Source organism: Anser brachyrhynchus (assembly GCF_964034855.1).
Source record: "Anser brachyrhynchus genome assembly, chromosome: 2".
Lineage (NCBI taxonomy): Eukaryota > Metazoa > Chordata > Aves > Anseriformes > Anatidae > Anser > Anser brachyrhynchus.
The window spans coordinates 41,405,382-41,425,419 of NC_137695.1; the positions used below are offsets into that span (position 1 = coordinate 41,405,382).

Consider the following 20,038-nt stretch of genomic DNA (forward strand, 5'->3'; position numbering starts at 1 on the left):
ACTCCTGCTGATTTCTGTTTGTGCAGAGCTGCTAGGGAAGCTAACTTTGAGCATATATCCTGGCATAATTTATTCAGGGTCCAGTCCGGGTGCCCTGTTGGAGTTCAAATAATAATAAGCTGGCCTTTGCACAAAATCCCTCTGTTTCTCTCATCTGGAAGTAAAAAAAAAAAAACGTTCCTGCCTGCCGGAGGAGCTTGGCCATGAGCATTCTGGGCATGGAGGGAGGTCACTGCACACCCCTGGTGCTGCTCACGGCGCTTTGCACGCTGCCACCCGGCGGGTAGCTGGGAGGCGAGAACTAAGCATCCACTTCTCTCTGACTTGTGTTACAAAGTAGAGTATTTTGAGGAAAATTCAGCATTTCCGCTGTAAAGTTCTTGCACCTTTAATTTCAGTAGGAATTCACATTGGTTGTATGGCTTGCTTTCTTCAAATTTGTAATAAAATGGAGTTTTATTATTATAAATTATTATTATTTATTATTTTATTATTACAGTGGAGAGGTAGGAATTGTACGTGCATACCAAGGAGCAGTGAAAAATGAACAGACGGCGTGGTGCTCCTTGCTGCAGTGATGGCAGTACTGCTCACTCTGGGTTTGCTCGATACTCAGCAACCGAGGGGTCTGTTCCCCGTGCCGAGGCCTCAATTTTCCATCCAGCTGGCTGCTGGCAAGCTGCCTTCCACATACCCTCGGCTTTCAGGGGGGCAGTCCCCTGACGGGTCAGTTCTGCTGGGGGAAGCGACAGTCCTGCCTGCAGGTGACCCAGGAGTAGCTGTGCGTGTCGTGTCTTCATCGGTATCTGTAGGGCTTCACCGCTTCACCCCATCCTCAGCTCTAGGCATGTGTACGCGTCTACGAGCTGCTTACCACTCGGTGACTTAACGTGGCGTTTACTGTTAGAAAACCTGAATTTCTGTCTCCTGGATGTAATAGCAATCCTGGAAATCCTTAGAAACCTAGTTTTCTAAGAATTGGAAGATCCTATTTCTAACCAGGTTGAACTGTAATTTACTTCATCTTAAATCGTGCCTGGCTTCTTGCCAGTGCGCTCTCGAGGAGAAATTCTTCCTCACAGAAGGTAGTTGTTTGAAGTGCCTCGGAGATTTGTAATGTTAGAAGTAGCCAAGGTGAGGACAGATTAGTAGGCAGAGTGCAGGTGTGTGTTAAATGCAATTTATCACATGGATACCACCCCAAGGTATGTGGGTGGATGGATGGGTTGAGAGATGCCTACCTGAAGTTTTAACTTACTCAGTCAACACTTAATTCAGTAGATTTTCACAGTTTTCACTGCTTCTAGCAGCATTAGTGGGGTCATAGTTTCACACAGATTAGCTCTTCTTGAGTAGTTTTTCCATTGTGTTAGGTGTGGGCAAGTTTCCCTACAGAATCACTCAAGCGTGAATGCCTTTTCTTTCCTTCTAGTTTTTTAACCACGGTACCTACTGTGACCACTGAAAGGTTATCACTTGTCTCACATGAATTCATTGTGATTTCTCATATGGAATTTCAGAAGAGCGTGTACATCTTTGTGTTACATGCACACGTTTATAGAGAAGACTTACGCTGTAAAAATCTTCATGTGTTTCCATCATCGTTTTCCAGCAGCACTGGACAACTAGGTTCTGACTTTACATGTTTATTAGTGTAGCTGTGGAGACTTCAGCGGTTTTATTTGTGATGAAATCCTTAAAACTGAGACTTGGGTTTGAGTTTTCACTGTCTCCCAAGAGCATCTCTTTGCATTATTGTCATAGACTTCATTGCAATATCTTTTCAGATGTGAGGAGTAACAGCAATAGAGTGCATTAGCAGATCCTTAAATATGAATTGAAAATACTTACAAAGTCTGGAGAAAAGCGATGGTGATTTTGAAATGAAGCTGTCTTTTTGGTCATCAATGGGTGAGAGTGGATTTGTTTGATGCCAATAGCAAAGCTTCATTGTCTTTAGCTGGTCGGAGATTTTGCTGTGAGGGGTGTGGTTAGAGAGATGGGACATTTCCACTTTGATACCTGAAACCAGAAAAAAAAAATCATGGTTTCTTTTCACTTGCCATATAGACTCTGCCTCTGTTTTTTTCCAAAGTTCATTTCATGCCTCACAGCTGAGCTGAAAAATCAAATACCAAATCTGATACGCTTGTGTTCCATGTGGAAAAGAAAGCTCGGAGCTGGAGTAGTTTCTACCTCTGAATAAATAGAGCCTGCTTTTCAAACAAACCTATGCTGATTAATAATGCACTTCTGTATTGTGCCAAAGTAAATTTTGCATAAGGCCTATGAGAAAACACATGAAACTTGGTGATCGAAAGAGCATTTTAATTTTGGTTAATGTGAACTTCCAATTTAGTGCATTGGGGCTACACTAAAACAAAGGATCTGCATCTGCCACTGGGTATGGGAAATGCTGCATTTTGCACAATTTTTGCTTGGTTCTTTTTTGCTCTTCCAAGAAAAAAATGAAGCCCAAGGCTTTGAATCTTTTTTTTTTCTTTTTTTTTTTTTTCTTCCTGAGCAATACACCGTTATTATGAAAAGGAAAAAGCCAAGAAGTGTTGAAGCCATTAATGCATGCTGTTGATGATACATAGTTGAAGTGCCTTTCTCCTGGTATCAGTGCTCTTCTTAAGCCAGACACAAAGCCCATGCAAGCAAATGGGCACAAGTTTGAGCTTCAGCATTATGGGGATACTAAATTGTAACGGCCTCTGCTGGGAATTTACACTTCTGCTGCAATTCTGGACTTCCAGCAGGGTGTTATCATTGGCTTTGTGGAGCCCAGATTTTGTTTCTCTGGACGTAGGCATGCGTCCACTGCGCGACTGCAGCAGAAAGAAATGTGAGCTCAGATGAGTAAGATAGTGTGGTGACAGCACTGTGGTAGTAGTACGAAAAATGAGTACTTGGAAGCAGATGCAAACAGTTAAAAATGAATACATTTGCACTTTGTGATTTTTCGTGGCTGGCCCGAATGTAGAACGCTGCTGCAGTGTGAGGCGGTCCTTTCTTCTGTCGCTGGCAGCGCTGGCCTCAGTGGAAGCGAGGGATCAGTTTGCAACTCTTTGTAAATCAGTTTGTCAAGCTTGACCATGTTTTGTATTCATTCAGGAATTACTGCGGTGTAACAAAAGGTGAAATTTTTGTCGTTGTGTGTAATCAGTTCATCTGTTGGCTGGTGGCTCGGGCCATGCAGAGGCGCAGTTAAGACATCGCTTCCCTCTTAGCGGCTCGCATTAGCTTTACACCCAGCTGCTTTGCTTCAGCTCATGCCCAGTTCTGCTGCGCTTGATCCAGTAAATCACGGTTAATAAACAGCAATTTGTTAATGTGACGACGTACAGAAATATAACAGTATGTATAGGCTATGGTTTTTACATGGTAATGAGCTCTCCACTCAGTTCCTTATTGTATAATTCTTCCCTATTGCCTTTCTTTGATGGAAGTGCTCAGTTCACAGCTTCTACCATGTGGAAGGTCCCCATGGAGACCGTGTGCTGTGTGCACCTCCCCTTCCTTTTTTTTTTTTTTTTTTTCCCTAATAAGATCCTAGGTGTTTATAGAAGCTTCTCTGAGATGTACTGTAAAAGATACCACTGGAATGAATACTTTGATTACCTAGCGTAAAAAAATAGTGATAGGTGATTTTTAGTTCATGGAAGAAGGGGAAGGGATGAGGGATATTTATGGTATTGTGAGGTTTAGCAGCATATATTCAAAGATATATATGTTTTTTGCCTGGTGAGGATGCCATCTGTCCTATTTACATTCTTCTTCCTGCCTGAAATTGCTTTCTTTTGTTAAAGAAGGCCGATGTACCTGCGTTAGTGACTGGTGAGGTACCCAAGTGCTAAGTGTGCACTTTTTGTGAGAGGTTTTTGGTTCTGATTATATCCAGTTCAATCTGTTCTGTAACTCGGTCTCCTTTCCTATTTACTGTTGTATGCCTTTATTTATAAATATCTTTTTTTGTACTCTTTTTGTATGCCTGGCTCATAAAATCACAGCCAGAAGTACAAGCTTTATGACTATAAAACAAGTCATGCCTACCTTGTAGACTGTGTCATCTGCTGTGATGTTGTATTCTATGTGTTATCAATTTTACTGTAAGAAGAAAATTAGAGCATGCATTTTCCACATGAAGAAATCAAATGTAATCTAAATGCAAACCACAGGTTTTATTGCACAGTAATATTTGATAGCAGTGCTATTACTAATCCCAGCATGACAAGAAACACAGCATAGTTATGAAGTTCACAGCACTCATTTTTTAATGGTCTTCTTTTGGTTAGGAAAGCCACAAAACCAGGACCGATTTCGCCAGTTGTAGTCTCAGACTTGCAGAAATGTTAGTGGTCTACTGTATATTTTATGAATTATTCCAGGTATGTATGACAGGAACGAGTATCCATTATAATTTCCGTGAAAACATTATTGAGTAGTAAAATTAAAAAGAGATAAATACAGCGAATGCTTTATAAGTGCTTTCGCTTCTAATAGGATATTCCATTGGGAATTTTCCCTCCTCTTTTGCATTTAGGGTTTTAACAACCATAATCGGAGAAATGAAAGGCAAACTCTTACATTACGGTAGGCTGCGTACGCCTCCCAGGTGGGAAGCACAGCGCCACTTGTCACATAGATTATACGAAACAATTAAGATGGCAGTGAAGGAGCTTCTTTCAGTGCTCTTACTTAAATGTGTTACATTCGTGAAACAATGAATGTTTTTAGTTCAGTGCAGTAGAAGTGCCAGAGCTGACTTTGTAATTCGGTGATAACCTAGGGGTATTAGGCAAGCGCACTCTCTGGGAGTATTAGATACTAACTGATGCAGACCAGCTCAGAATATATTGCGCTTTCTTGAGATGTGTTATTTTTTTTCCATGACAACTACTGAGCACTGAATAGCTGTGGGTGCAGTCCATGAAGGCTGAGGTAGACTCAGCTGTGATTAGGTCAGTTGCAATTAAATGGCCAGTCGGTATGTTTTCGTACGTTTTCTGTCTCATGCTCAGAAGAATATTTGCTCTGTGTGTTTTTTTCTTGTAATGTATATTCTCCTCGTCAGGTTTGTATATACTTTACGTAGTTACTGTCTGAGGATCTCAAGGCACAGAGCAGTAAGCCTGATAATAATCACTTCAGCTGGAGTTCGGGATTTCTTCACCCACAGCCTGTCCTTTAGGGCAGGAGACAGTTATCTAAGGAGAGAGCAGACTGGGATGTGGAAGCAGATGTAAGTAGGACGTGCAGCTGCAACTGCAAGGGGAATTCAGAGGCTGTGTCTGCCAGAAGGGAAATTTGGTTAAAGCCCTCGGGATGATACTTGTTTTCAGATAATAAATAGTATTGAGTATTAGTCCTCACAAGTTGTTAGGAGCCCATGGTATCCCAAAGTCAGGACCGCTGTCCTGCCTGATACCTCTTTAGATCAGTATTTATGTAGAGTGTGACGTACTGCATCATTGATACCACTGTTTCCATTGGTAAAATCTCCTCACAGACCTATTTTTCTGAAGCATGGATCTAAACCAGCTGCATCAGATACATCGGACCAGGAGAACAGCAGCACTGCTGTACAGGCAGGCTCTGCTCAGGGGCATAGGGTCTTACAGCTGCTCCTTAGGTAGGCAGAGGGTAACCAAACGCAGGAGAGGAAAGGGAACAGAGTTTAATGGGAGAAGTGAGGAGCTTGCAGTCATATGAAGTCTTTATGCATGTAAAGCATTGAATTAATCTATTTCTGGGAAAAAACACGTGCCCATTTTTATGGTACGCCAAACTACGTGATTGTAGCGGCCTTTTGCTCTACTGTGTATAGGAAATGTTGGCTATCCCGTGTTTAGTGCCCTTCTATCTAGTTAGGGTTTTCTTGCCTTTTCATTAATCTGTTACTGTCTGGGCTTCCAGTCCTGTTCTTGTTAAAGGGATATTAGCAAGATACCTGGAAGGAATTGGCTTGCTTAAATGATATACACTGTAACTTAAGATAAAATAAATCAAATTCAAAAGTAATATCACTGGTACTTACGTACATGCTACTTTGTGTTTGATCATATCTGTTTGATTCAGTGTTATTTACTACTAGCGATAATGTTTTGTCTGCTTTATCTCCTTTGCTCTGCCAGTAGTTTTGCCTCTGTCCATATTCAGTCGTCTCAATTAATAATGCTTTTAGTTCATTGATTTTATTTTCCATCTGGCTGAATTTGAGCCGGCCAACTTTGTGCAGTTTTCCTAAGTCTTACTGGTGGATACTCAGTTGTTTCTTTCTTTTTCTGAGAGGCAGCTAAGAAATTTTAATTACCTCTCATGACAGCGGCCCATTAGAGGACGGAGAGATTTTTGAGGGTTAAGTTCTATCTATTCCATTAGAACTCTTTCTATTTCCTAAGGAGATCTTCATTCTTAAGCAGTCTGTGGTTGTGTCTTGCTCTTTCGGATGCAGGGTTTTTGTTTCTTTCTTTTGTTTTGTTTTTATTAGCTTTTCATATTTTTTTTGTTTGTTTAGTATTAGCTTTCCATATTAAACCAGAGAAAACTAACACCTCATGTGCATGCATATGAGTGTCCTGTGCGATGGTTGTAAACTACACCAAGGATTTTAGGTCTTCCCTAGATGGCATTATTTTGTTCCTGGAAACTTGGAATTTCTGAAATACTGCATAAGAGGCTGCTGAAAATGCTATTTTAGGTTTCATCAGGTAGAACACCTCCTCCAGTGAACCTTTGAGTTACTCTTCAGTGGTGGCATCCTCTTTAACCTGCTAGTTCCCCTAAATGTGCTCTGAGTTTGAGAAGTCAGCTGACTGTGCAGCTTGATTTGCACATTCCTGTGCTCATTTTTATTGGCACGTACTAAAATGTATTCCCCTCACGTAGTTCTTCTGCTGGTAAGTGACTGTGGGAGCACGTCCCTAGTTCCCAAGAAAGCAAGGTAGCATGTACACACTCACCAGTTATGCTAAATTTGAATATGATTTATTTTATCCAACATTACAGTGAATGTTGTGCAATTATCTCAAAGCATACATCCAGAGCCATACTTTCCCAGACCGCAGGGAGAACTGCCCATGCTTTGACATTTTTCAGCTGTCTTCTCCAACTCTGTTACCTTCAAAGACAATTTTGGCTACTCTGGCAATTGTCTTTTATTTTTACCTTTTTTTTTTTTTTCTTTTACAATTCTTTGTATTCTGGATCTCCTGGGTTAAGGAGAGAAGAGTGAATGAATGGAGCAGTAGGTAATGTAATAATATCAATTTTTATTTCATTTCATGATTAACATTTTGAAGATAAGTTCAGCGGGCAGCGATTATAATCAACTGAGGATGTCCAGAATACAAGAGAAAGCAATGCTTGATTATAGCACTTTACAGTTTTACAGTTAAAGATAGGAAAAAACACAAATAGTCCCTTTGGGAAATGAAATATAATGGAAGTGTGGTTATTAAAAACTAGATATAATGTACACTAGTTATTACCTATTACTGTAAATCACCGTGAGATGCAGGAAACATATCAGATAGATAAAACAGCCCTCTCGGAATATGTTGCCTTATTTTTCAGTGGATTTTTTTTTTTCTTAGGCACTGAATTGATTTGGGGTGTGGAATTCATTTAGGAGCATGTACATTGCCCTTTTCTGAATGGCTATTGAAATGAAGTTGTTATCTGTACTAAACTGTAAGTCATGTTTCCCAATACCCCCAGGAAAACTGCTTAAAGGGGCAATCGCGTAGACCAAATACTAATAGATATTAGTTAATGATGTTGCCAGCCTTCAGTTTTTCACTTATCTTCAAATGGAAGTGCACGTTGATCTCCATTTCACAAATGGAAAAATTGAGTCATATGGAGTTCAAATGACTTTCCCGAAGTCACCAGCAAATCACTGTCAGATGTGAAGATAGTGTCCAGCAGCCCTCTCCCCGTGCCCTATGTGGCTATGTACACCTCTGCACTGTGTAAGTAAGTCATTTTCGTTTGTTAATGCTTTTAAGCTCATTTCACTAAGAGGCAAACAGCTTTACAACTTTCTGCGTCATTGAAAACCTCGATTGTGGTACTGCCACCCTGATCCATCGGGGGTCTTGTGGTTCTGATGTCATTTCTGTCATCATGGGCAGAAATGGCTAAGAACCAGGTCGGGTACATATTAAGCATATAAGGTGGGGTCACATCTGCACCATCATTGTCTTCTGTTCTCCTAAGGATTCCATTCTTGCAAGCTACAACATGACATTTATGCTGTGGGTTGGACAGAGCGAGGCTAGCCTAGGCAGGACATCCAGCTTCAGCCAGTGACCTGACATAAATCTGTTGTGATTCTGGGCATGCAGTGACGCTAACGGAGTGAGTATTATGAGGTAGGCTTTTTGATCTGATAAATAAATACAGATTAATTAGATTAATTAAACAGAAGATAATTAGAGTTGAGGAAAGGTCAAGAAGAAAATTTTGGCAGTCCTAACAACAGCAACAACATTTTTGCAGTCTTACTAGCTGGAGAAGGAAGATTTTGTGAACAACGATGCACCAAGAAGGAAAACTGAAATGCAGCTGTGGTGGGTTAGCCTGGTCAAACAGCCAAACGCCCACCCAGCTGCTCGCTCACTCCCCTCTCCTGTGAGACAGGGAAAAAAGGGGAGGAAGGCAAGAAGTCTCATGGATTGAAATAATAATAGGTCAACAGGGAAAGCAAGTGCTGTCCATGCTAGCCAAGCAAAAAGAAAAATTCATTCACTGCTCCCCATGAGCAGGCAGGTACACAGGTGCTTTCTGGAAAGCAGGGCCTTGGCACATGCGGCAGTTGCTTGGAAGACAAACACCATAACCACAAGTGTCCCCCATGCTGCTTTTAGTACAGCAACTGAAAGTGGGTTTGCAGCTCTAGAGGAGTTGAAAAAGTATTTTACTTTGTTAGAGTATTTAAAAAAATTGTTGTAAGGAGATAAGAACAGCAGGCTAACAAGAGCCATTCATAATACTGAAATGATGCAGAGAGCACTGGATAAATTGGACGTTAACAAATTGCCAGCAATGACTGGAATACACTATAGGAGTCTCTGGGAGTTGAATAAGAAAATGGCAATGTTCAGGTCTCTCCGAAATACCATGTACTGTAATGGCAAAAGAACTATGGGTGGTTGGGCAGAGATCAGGATTACAGAGTGCTGGGTTTTGTGTTGAATGAGGAAGTACTCATTTCTAAGAAGATGAGCAAAGGTGAAATTGGTAGAGACATTTTTAATTAGTTTATGTTCCAGTGAGGTTTTTGTTTGTTTTTAATGAATATGTTATTCATGACATAAGTATAGAAAGGCTGTTGTTTGGGCAGCTAGCAAGAGAAGGCAGTGGAAAAAACCTATTACTTATTTCTAGGCACTTACTTAATTAAAATACAAAACAGGCGATATGGTCTCTGGATTTATTTTTCCCATGTAGTTATTTATAAGCAATAAGCTGAAATTGCAGAACAGAAAAGTATATTTGCACTTTCTTTTCTCGACCTTTGAGCTTCTTCTGTTTTTCTGAGATGGAAGGAAATCAGGCGCAACTTTAGGATGTTATGAGCCATGTGTCTGCCTAACCCCAGCTGGAAACACCTCCCTCATGTTGTCCTTACATTTCAGTGGGAATAATAAGCCTTGAAGTTTATTAGCTTGCCAGTGTTTCTTTTCAAGTCCATTGAGGTGAGATGCAGGCTTAGGCTCCCCTTGCGTGGTAGGCGTAGTCACCATCTTCCTCACTAACACCTAAAAAACTCAGAGCTTTTCGCTGGTCATTCTGAAATGTGTTGTCGTTCCTATTTAGAGAACCCGTAGTTTGTGACCCTCCTATTTCTGTCTCTGTAAGTCAAACAGTTTTTCCTGCTGTATAACCCTGTGAGTTATGTTCTCATTGTGCTTGGTGTCTCCAATTCTTTCCTGTGCTGTACTGCTTGGTGAGGCTTACTTCCAATTTAGAGTTGCCAGCAGTATGCATGCCTCTATTAGATGACATTTTACAAGGGTAAGAAAGGAGCTGCCTGAAGGATTGTATAGTCAATAGCTGGGATTTTTCTGCCCCGAATCCTGGAAGCTATTAGGTACAAGTGGAGCATAGCCATCCAGTAAGAACTGGTCTCTAAGTGTGGAAAATTTATGGTAGAGAATTGTGTATATAATTTTTATTTCAGTTTTTCTTAGGATTCCTTTCATGAACTCTCATAATGGAGGCTGCAGTTGTAGGGATTACTTCACTTGGTGTTTACAGCCCCGGCTCATACCAGCTGCTTGGTACCAGAAGGGAGGTTTCAGCAGGAGCGGGTGGGTCAGCACTGGCCATCCCTTCCTCGTCCCCCCCTCCTGCCCCCAGCCCCACAGCACAGCATTCCAGACACACTCACCTTTTAAAAGCAATAAAACCATTGATGGTTGCTGTATTAGGGCTCTAAATGTTAATTGCGTAATTAATGGATTCAAATAAAGTTTTGTTGGTTGGTAGGTTTAAAATAAATATTAAATCAACAATTACATTTTAAAATAAATACTTTTTTTAAAACCCGTAGCCATGTTTGTCACAGCGAAATGTAAAGTATTTCCATCCTGTAAACAAATCATAAAACATTCAGACTTTCTTCGAGTTGTTGTGACCTGTATTTATAATAGAAGAACGCCAGGCTTCTTCTAAAGTCTGACTAAAGGCTGTTCCTGGCTGAAAACTGCTTAAGTGGATCTGTATAAAATTCAGTTCTCATGTGTACAATTAATTAAAATGCAATGCAACTGTGACTAGTCTGTAAAGGAACACTTGGGACACTTGTGAGCAAATAGCTGTGATTTAAGCCGAGGCTGAAATGATGGATTCTTCATATCCGAGGAAGTGAACTCTCTCTTGCAAAACAGCGTGTCTTTTGAGGATGTATGTAAGTTCATTCAAATATATCTTGGAGGATTGGGTGCTATTTCTCAGCTGCGAACAGCAGTGCTTATTGCAGCCAGGTGGTGTGGGCTAGCTCTGCGCTGTCACGCAGGTGAGGTGGGACTGACGAGTTGGTTAGCTCCCCTGCCAGAGTCCTGGGACCTGGGGTGCTCTCTGTAGGCAAGCGGCCAGCCCGCCACAGGAGATGTTCCCCCTGAAGGTGGGTTTCACAGGCGGTATTTCCATGTACCTGAGGGGCTTGATGCAGGCATCAGTGAAGTAATGTAGAGCTGGATGAGATCGTTGCGCATCTGCTGAGCCTTATCCCGGACAGATTTTTGGCTGTGCCTACCGTGGGACCTATGGTATGGCTGCAGGTGGGTTTTCAGAGGTCTGCCCGTGTCTCTGCTGCTGGGGGAGAGCAGTCCCCAGCTCTTCGGGGCCACTGAGCCCTGTGGGCAGGCGCTGTGTGTCACCATGTGCTGTAGGCGTACGCCAGCGGCAAATTACTTGTGGGTCCTACCACGTGTCAGGGTGGTAGCAATGACAGATGCGCTTCTTGAAGTTCCTCCAAGCCAGTCAGGCTCTTTAGCGAACTGAGGGTGTGGGGAGAGGAGGGAAATGTATCCCGGGAGCCTTTTGTCAGCAGGAGCCTGATGCCTGAAGGCTGGGCTGGGGTCACCCCCAGGAGCGGCCCTCGCCGCCCTGCTGGGCTAGGCCCGACATGGCTGCTCTCCGTGACCATGGGCCACTGTTCTGAGCATGGATCGTGCTGGGGCTCACACCCCTGCTCAGCCACAGCCATCGATTGCAGCGTTTCTGCCAGGCTTCCCTACTCCGTATTAACCTAATTCTGCCAAGGGAAATCTGGGAGCTGCCTAAATTACGAGCAGAGGGATGTGCCGAAGTTGTTATTCAGTCACAGCTACGTTTGGTTGTCAGCCGCTGCTGTGATTCTGCGACTGCCTGTTTGTTTTAATATCTCTATGCTAATTGTTGTAAAAGAGTTGCTATTAATAGAGGAGATCACGTTAAACAGTCATGGAAGGGTGAGTATCTTTAAAAGCTGTGTTGAAAGTAAATACACAACTTTCAGAAGTTACTCTTCCTGAACTGTTGCCATGAACATAGAAGCGCACATCGCTGTCGCTCTGTAACATTTAAAGTGTAGTTTTTGGTATTGGTTTCCATTAATGAGCTTTTGTATTCCCTCTGCTAATTTAATGTATATATTTCTCTATCCTTTTGATCCTAAAATGAAGCTTGTAGTGGGGAATATGCTGCTTTTACTGTTAGCTGCTGGAAAGTTACTGTTCAGAAAACCTGCATGGTTTTGTTTGTTGCTGTTGGTTTTGGTTTTGTATTTTTCTTTAATTTTGCTTTTGGCTTTGTACTTAAAGTACAAAGTATTTTGCTCCAATATAAGAAAACTTATGGGAAAAGTTACTTTATTGTTCATTGGAAGACCTCATGTCTGCTCACATTGTAAGCTCTGATTTCAGCACAGTTGCTAGAAGGATGAGGTGGTTAATGTTTAATTTAGAGGCCCTCTGTTTAAAATGCTAATTAGCCTTTGAAATGGAGTAGGCTTTAATCAAAACAGAAATCTTCCCAAAGTTTCGGATGAGTTTACAACTTCCCCAAAGCCCATTTGACGACTTCCCATTTCACTTTCCCTGTCACCTCGTCCCATCTCCTGGTGCTCTGGTCCTCAGAACAATCCAGCCTGGGCAGCGCCGCTCTGCTCAGCACAAACCAAGGAGGAAAAAAACCCTGTTTCCCTTCTCTCGCAGGTCAATACTGAAAGTCTGAGGTGTGTACTGAAATTGAGAGGCACTTTTCTACATACTGATGTGCCTTTTTTTTTCCTCTCATGAAGAAAGGAGGTCTATAAGAAATCTCAACAATGTGCTTACTGTTCTGTCAGAAACTGCCTGACTGCATCTTGTTTTACTTGGCCATTGCCAAATGGCAGTTTCATTTAAGATTTGGATGTTTGGCAGATATTTTATCTTTGTCGAGCTTCACTTTTAACATTTGTTTAGATTACTTGTCACAACACTTTTCATTTTTTCATACTCTTAAGATTTCAGTTGGCTTGCTGTTACTCTGAAGTGGAAGGTGTTTCTGGCATTTTCGAACTTGCTTCTTACAGGTTGTCCCTTTTTGAGTCAGTGTAGTGCATTGATTTATACTTTCTGTTTCACGTTTCCTTTGCCAATAGAAAGCTATACTGCTATTTCGAGGCTTTGACTCTATTGAAGGTGGCATAAACATCCCCTAAATCCTGTGAATAATAAAGAAAAGGATTATGGTGACACTTGTAAAAACCTGAACACATCCAGTTTGCTCCTTCTTGCCTAGTACGTAAGACAAGATCACACTGCCTGCCTAACAAGGGCTTTGAGATCTTTCCTCACCATTCTGTCTGAGAGGTGAGAGTCACCAATGCTTATCTGAGCCATCAGTCCTGGAAGCACCAGGAGACCTGGGCTGAGGGTTCCTTACACAGTGTTTTGTCAGATGCTGTCAGCTCTGTGGTTACCACTTTGATACCGGTGCGGGGCAGATCACATATGAATGAGAGCTGGTCCTTGGATATAGACCTGATTCCAGTTCTTGTCTGCCTGTGCAATGTAATCTTTGCGCTGAATTCATTTGGAAGGAATTGCAGTAGAAGAGGGGAATACTTCTAAGGCTTCCAGGTTCTTTATCAATTATTTCTGTTCATGTAATTCCTCCTTCAACTCAAATCTCAAGCAATGATCAGATTCTTACAGTTTCTGCTATACATTTTGACTCTCTATAAATGAAACCAAATGGAAGAATGTAACATTAAATGAGATTGGGGAAACTTGAGGTCTGATATTCACACCATCCTCTTCAAATTCCTCGAATGTTCTGTCACAACTGATTTCAAAATGATTTGCTCACACTAGTCTTATTTGCAGGAATAATGTTTGGAGGACTGCCACCATCCAAATACATGAATTGATACAGTTCTCAGAAAAGTTTTGAAATTTGGAATTTCTATTTTGACTTTCAAATGCTTTGCTTTGAAAAAAGGCAGTTTACCAAAAGCTGAGATAATTTAGCCTAATCCTTGCCCATGCTCTTCTCATTTCCATGCTTGAGTTGACTTGCAAATCAAGACATATGGACATAAAATGCGCGAATAAATTAACAAAAATTGCAAATGCTCAGCTTTCTCCAAAATCATGGAGGCAGCCCACAGGCTTCAGCCAACGTGGGTGAATCACGAGGGAACAGGAAGCCAAGCAGGGGTCAGACAACGGGGCGGGCTGCCTGCCCACCCGGAGCTGCCCCATTAGCGGCTTCCTGTGGACCAGGAGGGGATGGCCAGCAGGCTGGTAATGGCTTGGTGTTTACAGAGCACAAGTGTTTGCATGCAGATGTGGATAGTTTTGGGGCAGATTAGGTCTGTGCTATTCCTCTTGTGCCTTCATTTGTAAACTGGCACCGTGTTTGTCTGGGGAGCTAATGGAATTCTCTTCATAGTGTTTATCTTGTCAGTTGCTGTTATTAATTGATGCGATTGTTGCTTCGCTAATATTTACCTAGGGTTTTAGCATGGAAGTGACCATACAGATAATTCTACTGCAATCGCAGAAGAAAGTCAATGCCTTAATTAGAGAAATGACTTGCTACTCTTGACTTGTTATTCAAGAATTGATTTTTTTTTTTCCTGTCCTGAAAAGTATTTACCCTGAAATCTAAGGAAGTTGTTAAATAGATGGGTAACATTTGAAGAAGTGTATACTAGCAGTTAAAATAGACAAGTAAATTTGGCGAAGAAACTAATATTTGTCCTGAAGGAAACCTAACACATTTGGGGGAGAGGGAGGGAAGAGGGAATTTGGAGGCACTTCTGCCTTCTCAAAGCTTCTCTCTTGCTTCTGAAGAGTGACTGCAGCATACTGCATTGAGGAAAAACCAAGAACCAGAGACAACTGAAGAAAATGAACTATATACCTTAAACTTCTCTTTTACTGTGCTACCCTAGATACTGTAGATACAAAGAATCATCCAGGGGAAATGGGAATTATTTAAAAACACAGTAGGAATATTATCTTAAGCAGTGCGTTGGTGATGTTGAAACTCAGCGCCTCTGAATTCTGCTAGGGCTAACAATTTTAAAGATTAAAAACATATGGAATGTAGATACAGAAGATATCCACAATGCTTGAGTGTTATTTATATTATTCGGTCTAGCAAAAACAAACAAAAAGCCCAGGGAAAAAATCTCTTTTTACAGGGCATAAGCCATCCAGTAGATGATGGGAGTTGGAAGGAAGTTTTATGGGAAAGTTTTTCTGTAATTGCTCTCCTAGAGATTTCTTCATCCTTTCCCCGAAGTATCTGATGCTGGCTGCTGTCAAATGAGAGGTTACTGAACTAAATGGACTATTAATCTGACCTAGTACAGCAATTCCTGTGTTCCTATGTTTACAAGTGGGCTTTGTCTGCTGAGGGTTGTCTCTCTGGAATAAACCCTCCATTGGAGGCTAAGGAAAGGAAGTTGTCCAGAAGCTTTTATGCTGTTGCTATGTAATTTTGCATGTTGTTTTGAAAAAGGCTATCCTTGATTATTTTTTCCCCTTTTATGCTCATGCATGTTTTAAATTATAAAATTTAGTTTCCTGTTTAAGGGTTTTGCTATTCAGTAATATTCAGGACCACTGAGTAACGTAATTACTTTGTCCCTCGATTGTTCAAAGCATGTCATTCTAATAGTCTTGGTGGGGTGGTGCAAGACTGAATGATGAAGAGTTCTCTTCACACGGGTGCTCACTGGGCACCTTCTTCACCACTTGCCAGACCTTCCAGCAGTTCTGTTGTTTCTTTAAAAGTGGAGAGAATTTCTTAAAGGGAGGTATGTTGCTGTTGTTTGGTGTTGGCTGTGTTTGAGTGAACCCAACTTTCTACCTTCATGCATTTCTAATAGAGGGTTTTCTGTTTTGCTTGACCCGAAGAGGTTCGGCAGGTAGCCTACCTTTGCAGTGAGGTATGTCAAGTGGAGTTGTAATGTCAAGGAATTGTGTGCTTGGAGTTGCTGTGTAAATCCTAAATTGGATTTCCTTATTTTTCTAAGGCTTAGCAGTGGATGAGGCAGTCAAGCTCTTTAATTCAGATCTTTTTTAGCACGTCAGACAATCTTGCTTCATGTAGATAACTTTCAGTTCTCTTTACTGCTTTAAGAGGTACATTAGAGACACAGGATTACAAGTGTTCTTTGTTTCACCCAGAAAAATGTGAACTTCATATAGGGAGAATGTGTTTCATTTCCTTACCATGTGTCAACAACTGAATCCTGAACCTGTGTTTATCAGATGCAGAACTGTTTTTGGAGGATTATCACTAAATCAAATGCTAGACTGGAATTTAAGCTCTCACTGTAGCGTTTCTCAAATTTTCTTGTTATTCTACTTTTAGGCCATTTGGTCTTTGATGCTTAGATCTGACATTAAGAGGCTGTATTTTTTACTTCCTCTTTGTACAGAAAATAAATATTTCTTTGTTGCAAAACCCTTATGCTCTGGTAATAAAGACAGTACTTTTAAGGCCCATTATTACTGTGCAAACACATGCAGAAAAAGAAATTGGCTTAGCTCACACATGGTATCGTAGCCATATTGCTGTAGCCATAAAATGTGTTAAAAGGAGGAGATCCTACGGTTTTCTTTAGCACATAGCCTCCAATTATTATTTTAGGAACATCTCTCTTCTTTTGGTTAATATATGTTAAAAGTTAAAGCACATGTCTTTGGCAAAAAAAGGGTCAGGGTGGTTACGTGAATGTGAGACCTAGCCCACTTCATAAATGTGGAAATTCCTACAAAGGAATGATTTAGAGGGTGCTGTTTCTCAAACTTCTCAGTCTCTCTTCTATCTCTTGCTATATTAGAGCTCTACATCATTTTTCTTGGAACGTTCCTTTCATGTGTCATTCAGTCAGGTATGTTGCTTGTAATACCTCCTTGAATTTCTTAGTATTCCAGACAATTCAGTTGCTTTTCATTTTAAGTAATTATTTTAACTAGACTGTTGTCACTGTGAATCTTTGATAGCACATGAGCACGTTCATGATAGCACATTGATGAAGGGAGAGTCTTCGTATCGGTCATCAAATTAAACAACAGGGACTGTATCCAGTACTTCTCGTTCTTCCTCGCACTTCTGCTCCCTTCCCTTCTCCCTCATAAACTTGGGTACGTTGTGCAGAGCAACCCTTGTTTTTGCTGGTTAGCAATGCCCACAGTCATGGACTCCAAGTTGGAAAACAGAAAACTTCATGGTTGGATCCGTATGGGCAAAATATCTTCAAGAACCACAGGTTATATAAAGGGAATGGGCAGCCCTTACAGACCTCACTTACCTGGAGAGATTATTTCCATTAGTTGGCCTCTTTATTGCATTCCATTGCTTATGCATCATTTTGAGGACACTTAATTTTTTTTTTTCTGCTTGCTTCTGATTTACTTTTACAAATGGTATTCTGCGAGACCAGATATAATGGACAACTGAGACGCAGGTGGCACAGACGATGCTAGCTGGGAAGAGGATGCAGTCAGCGTAGTAGTGGACGTACTGAGGGGTGTGCTTGTACCAACATCTACCTTCAGCCATCATTTCTGGCTGGACAACAGTGCTTAGTGATTTGTTACAATCACAAAAGCCGCAAGAGGATTTTGAAGGGCTTTGTCTTACTTGCAAAGACTTTTTTGCTGTGGTTATGGAGTAATTTATTTGCTTACTCAGTGTATGCGGCTGTTGTAGAAACCTCAGGTGCTGTTAGGAGAGTGCTCCCCGTTGGGATGTGTCTGCTTTGACCTTCCCAGTGCAAAGATAGGCTCTGCCTGGCCACTGGTATTTGCGTGGTTATCTGATTGCCTTATCAGCCTTGGGCACCCAGCTAGGCTTCCTGGCGTCCAGCTCCTCAGACTCTTCTGTGTCCTTTGCAGCGCATTGGGCTGCTAGATCCGGACTTGTGAAGTGCTGCTGTCCTGAAAGTCTTCCCAGGAGAGCCTTGGTAAGGTCGTTCTGGCAGAAAGCTGCTGCAGTGGAGGAGGATGAAGACCAGGCAGGTTGCAAAGGTGGTATGGAAAGCGTGCCTGTCCTGGTGGCTGGCTCTGGGTGGGGAGAGCAGCCTGAGGTCTGCACGGGGGTAAAAGTCAGCATTGTACAACAGAGGCAGGCTCAGACCTCACAGCGGGGTAAGCGTATAGGGGAGGGATGGGCTGCTGCAGCAGAGGTGATGCTATCAGCGATAGAGTTTAACTCTGACAGCAATTCAAGGTGTGCGACTCCACGCCATTTTATTCCCAATGAATTTATGGAGCAAATCCCTTAACGTAGAATGCAAAGGACTGAATGATTTAAACTTGTCAGGCTCGCTTGGTGCTTTCAGCAGAAGCTGGATCTCCATGGGGACTATCTCACTGACTAGCAGTATAAAACTGCTCTTATTTGCTAACTGCTTCCCAGTTCTCTGGGTGCCACTGCTTACCTTCACACAGCTGCCTTCATTCATCCCAGCTGGAGGGAGGATGTTCTCTACCTCCTTTTCAGGAGGATCACCTGGTTTTCCAACCTGAACACAGCAGAAGTGGGGAAGACAGCCCAGCCATTTCCCCATTTTACTGAGCTGAGGCGCAGATGCTTTATAATTCCCAGGCGAACTGCTAGAGCTGTGGTCCGTCTCAGCAGCAGAGAGATTCCATCCACATTGACGTTTCCATTGCCATTCCTTGACAGCAGTAGTTATGTTCTGCACAGTGCCTGCTGTGGTGGGGCCTTTTGGACTGTAGCTGGGTCCCACGGTGACATGGCTGTAAGAATCCTTGGAGCTCATACAGTGGGGCACCACTCAACTGGCTCATAGGAGAAATAGCCCCCATTTCATGTTCGGTTGTTCTGGGAGATATATTTCCTCCTGCCTAGACCTACTGGTGAGGACCAGCAACTCTGTTCAGGGAGAGAGTAAGGGCCAGAATTTATGTTCCCTTAAACCTGAGGTGAGAAACCTGGCCGCCTGCTGGCCCCTAGGGAAGCAAGCTGGGAGTGGGGACTGGCAGGGTCAGGTCCGCTTCTGTCCTTCAGACCTAAAATCCAAGTTATCTTTTGGTGGTTAAGAAATGTAGTGAAATTTGGGCCTATGCCTTGTTTCAGCTGTGATATCTCATGGCGTAATTAAGAAGTTGCTCGCTTACTTTCTTGAATGCTTTCAAAATTAATCATTTTAATGCATTAATCTTGCGGCTTCACTGGCTAAATAATGATCAAAGTGTGTTCAGCGGGCAAATGCTGCCCTGTTGAGAGTTTGATCCGGGTTGAGGTTAAACTGGTTATGGCTAAATGGCTTTAAAATGACAGTAGGTTTGGGCAGATCCAAATTTCATGTGGTGGCACGTTGCCTTTCTCCTTTCCTAAGAGTGTGCATGTGGCTTTTTCCTCTGCAGTAAATGTGACAAAATTTGGGCTAGTTTACTTGTGGAAGTGGGGAAAGCTGTCTTGCATTTATCAGTGGAAAGATGCTTTCAGAAGGGGGCTCAATGGGAGCAATTACTGTGTATTAATTCACACGCTTGCTTATTCTGCGAGAAAACCTTGGTATTGTATCCGAAGTCCTGCTTTGCAGGCCGGCAGAGGCATGCATGACCTAAGTCTGCCTGAGTTTTGTTGGTGCTTAGGCTCCCGTCAGGTTCCTTGTGAAAGTGAAATGTACGGTCATAGTTCACTTAGGTCTTCCTGGTAATGTTATCCGGATAATGTCCAGCACCCCTCAGAACAGCTGTAGGACACAGGTCTTCTGAACGTGTTAGGGTGTGGAAGAGATGTGCTGGTTTTGTGGCTACTGTGATTGATTATTGCACCCCTGTCTTTATGACCTGACTGATAAGGTTTTGCAGCATTTTCAAGTGATTCAGATTACAACTCCAAAGGTGTTTACACGTCGTGTTATCTCGGTGTATTATTAGCATTTTGCAATTGCCTTATTGGCTCCCCGTTAAGCAAAATATTGACAATAAAAATGCTATTTTTGCCCTGCAATCCAGTCTGTGGCTTGGTCCCCTCCTAGTTAATGGCTGTGCTTGTTCCTAAC

General features: G+C 42.1%; 1 protein-coding gene across 6 annotated transcripts in view; it reads left to right on the forward strand.

Moving 5' to 3' along the window:
• Positions 1-20,038, forward strand: part of RARB (retinoic acid receptor beta) — a 331,576-nt gene that overhangs the window by 104,371 nt on the left and 207,167 nt on the right. The window contains exon 1 of one of the 6 annotated variants that reach the window (XM_080579148.1): positions 17,904-17,965. The exons of the other annotated variants lie outside the window; for them this stretch is intronic. The gene's annotated coding sequence lies outside the window, so the exon portion shown is untranslated. Of the gene's footprint in view, positions 1-17,903; positions 17,966-20,038 lie in introns of those variants that run through there. 6 annotated transcript variants of the gene reach the window in all.